Source organism: Mus pahari, chromosome 14 (assembly GCF_900095145.1).
Source record: "Mus pahari chromosome 14, PAHARI_EIJ_v1.1, whole genome shotgun sequence".
NCBI lineage: Eukaryota > Metazoa > Chordata > Mammalia > Rodentia > Muridae > Mus > Mus pahari.
Window position 1 is genome coordinate 41,854,979 of NC_034603.1, and position 3,630 is coordinate 41,858,608.

General features: G+C 38.9%; 1 pseudogene; it reads left to right on the forward strand.

The window, feature by feature from the left end:
• LOC110331814 lies at positions 1-1,504 on the forward strand (annotated as a pseudogene).
• The last annotated feature ends 2,126 nt before the right edge of the window (positions 1,505-3,630 follow it).

Genomic DNA, 3,630 nt, shown 5'->3' on the forward strand with positions numbered 1-3,630 from the left:
ATGTACACCAGAGGTATATGAGTGAATAAAGACTCCTTAATCTTAACTTCTGTTGTCTTGACAACTATTTTTCTTGGAGATAAATCATTTCTTTCTAATATACAATCTTTATATTTTATTTCTCAATATTAATGTTAATGCTTCAAAAGTTATTATAAAATTAAATATGACTAGTGACAACTACGCTGTTGTCATCCTCCAAAGATAATCACCTGTTTTCCTCTAGAAAATCTTACTATGTTATAGTAGACAAACACTGGATGGTTTTTCTTAAGAATAAAGGATGAATTTGGTCTGTGAACTGTGTGTGCATTGGGCAACTGATCTGACATACATTATAAAAATGTTTATATTAAAGAATCCCATTTCTTAAGTTCTACACAACAATATCAAATTCTTTTGAAACTATTTCTTTATGATCATTATTTTATAATAACACCATTTATAGGGAGGAAAAGGATGAGAGAGGGAATGAGATGTGTTCCTCTTTTAAGAATTATAATTCCATGTTTTCTAGCAGCGATGATTTAAATTTCTTCAATTCACTGAGAGGTCTTGCTATTTTCCTCCTTATGTATATCTTTAAATAAACTCATACAGCCAAAGTTAGAGCCTATGAAACCACTGTTACTGAGTTCATACTCCTAGGTTTAGTGGAGACACCAGAGATGTGACCAGTTGTCTTCATACTCTTCCTCTTGGCTTACATGACCACAGTTGGGGGTAACTTGGGCATCCTAGATTCTGTCTTGGGGGAACCCAAACTGTACACCCCCATATACTTCTTCCTGAGTAATGTGTCAGTGATGGGTGAGGGGTGCATCAGTGTCACTATTCCCTCCATGTTCAGTCAGCAATTGTACAATTCCATATGGAGACTGCATCAAACAGCTCTTCTTCCATTTGCTGGTTGGAGTTGACTACTTCCTGTTGATACCCATGGCTTATGAGTGCTTCCTGGCCATCTGCCGGCCCCTCAAATACAGCACCCAAATGAACAACCATCCAGAGGATCTTGGTGGCCTCATCCTGGGTTTGTTCCTTCATCAATGCACTGACCCACACTGTGGCCATATCCACACTTCACTTCTGTGGTCCCAATGTGATCAATAACATCTACTGTGACCTTCCACAGCTCTTCCAGCTGTCCTGCTCCAGTACGCAGCTTAATGAGATGCTGCTCTTTTCAATAGGTTTCCTAATGGCAGGAACCTCCATGGCACTCATTTTTACCTGTTACATCTGTGTGGCAGCTGCAGTTCTGCAAATCAGCTCTGCTGATTGCAGGAAGAAAGCCTTCTCCAACTGCAGCTCTCACCTCACTGTGATTTCCATGTTCTATGACACAGGTATCTTTGCCTACATGAGACTCAGGTCCATCAAACTTTATGATAAGGATAAAGCTATAGGGATCTTCAACACTGTCATCAACGCCATGCTGAACTCAATCATCTATAGTCTCAGGAACCCTAATGTGCAGGCTAGCCCTGGAGGGTACTCATAGGGAAACAGCTGTCACATGGAGACCTCAAGGCTTCTTCCACCTATTTCTTCTAAAACTAAAGCTGTATTAAGGTTTCCTGTGGTTCAACACTAGAACAAATTGTTCAAAATTGTTTGTATCTTTGAACTTTATTTAAGGGATGATAATTACCTCTCTATATGATGATTGTGTATACATAGGTTTGCCCCAGTCTGCTCTTTCATGAGGTTTAGTCCCAGAGTGTCTCAGAAAACGTCCCCCCAGGAGTCATACTTATTCTTCAAGTTTGGATATAGTTGGTATGTGTATGCAACCTAACTCTAGAGGGGAAATAGCTCATTCCTTTTATAGAACTCTATAGGATTCAGAGGAAATGGAAAGAAACTTGTTCTGTAGTTTCACATTCCCTAGTAACTATAGAGAACTTGTATCTGTATGCAGCTCACAGACCTGACTGTACATGTCAAAACTTTACTCACATGAGAGAAATGTTATGATGGAAAAAGAGCTTTCCTCAATTGTCATTAGCTGAATGTTTTAATTTTTTGAAAAAGAGGGATTTGTAATCTAAACACTTAAATATTTCAACCCAGCTCTACCACTTAATATTATCTCCTCTCTAAATTTTAACTCTTCCTCTCTAAACTTCCAAGTTGTAAATCCATGTGAGAATGCAGAACACAGCATAATTCCTCTTACTGTCTGTGAAAGGATGTAGCACTAACCAAGAATGCTCTCAATCCCATTTTCTGTTTACCAGCCGTCAGTCAAGCCATCACCTAGGTGCATCTTCCACCTCACGTTTTTAGAACTTATCATCTGTTCTTGACATTGCTACTGTCTCACTAATATGTGTCCAATCCATTTAATNCTCTCATTTGATCTGAATCTATAAATTAACTTCTCTATGATATCAGATATGGGTGAGTAGACTGTGAGGATAGCCTAAGATAGAGGTAGAAAGAGGACATAAAAGAAGGTACTATGTAGAGTATTTGTGGGAAATGCAGATAAACCATATGGACATAAGGAGAGGTTGGAATCAAGGAACAAGGGGTTTAGAAGAAATAACAGAAGCATTACAGAGACTGACATGGGCTACAGGGATAGACAAGCAGATGAGAAAGAATGCAAAAATAGGTAAGATGTCAAGAGGATGTAGAAAGGTTTCAGAGGGATACAATTTATATGTCAGTGATGGATGACATGGACTCACACTCTGTTTGGTCCTGCAATAACCAGTTTCTTGCAGCCCTGAAGCTTTTGCAGTAACCGTACCTCTATGTTTACCCTCAAATTTCATGTTTTTTTTATAATTTGGAAGAAACCCTTCCCTTTGAAATCTATGTCCTGCTTATTTTTTCCAAACTATAAATCTCTATGCAATATAAATTTGTCATTAGCCATGAAATACATGTCGTAAAACTCAGATGGTGCAGAATGTCACCACTGCCTTTCTATACCAGAACCACAACAATGTTGTCACACATACACACACACACACACACACAAAACGCTCACAAAACACATTCAAAACAGCACATAAGTTTGCAACAAAACACATTCAAAACAGCACATAAGTTTGCAGCTCATTTTCCTCTTATACATTATACAATTCTCTAAATCAACCTACAAGACCATCTTTTTTACCTTTGTATTGATTCTTTGTGAATTTTACATCATGTACCCAAAACTCACTCATCTTCCTGTCCTTTGTATCTTCTTCTGCCCTTGCAACCTCCTCTCCTAAAAGAAAAGAAAAGAAGATTGACTAGAAACAAACTTGGCATGGAAGCTGTAATGTATCCCACAGTATACCCTCCTGTTGTTCACACATCTTTACTTTCAAAAGTTCATTGCAATGAGTCAGTGCTCTGGTTTGAGATCTCTGGCTTCTGCTACACTATCAATACTGGATCCTCACAGAGGCTCCTCTTNGATATCCTATTATTGCTCTGTCATGGAAATACTGTAGCTTTGGGTCTGCAGTACAAAAGAATTTTCACACGTTCCAGCAGATCACACATGTGAATGTTAGGGTGGACCAACACAGAGCCCTAGATCAAAGCATGGGAGGTAGCTGAGTTGAGCAGTCTATCAGCTCTCCTGTGACTGCACTACAAGGACAAGTTCTCCAGCACTGCTCT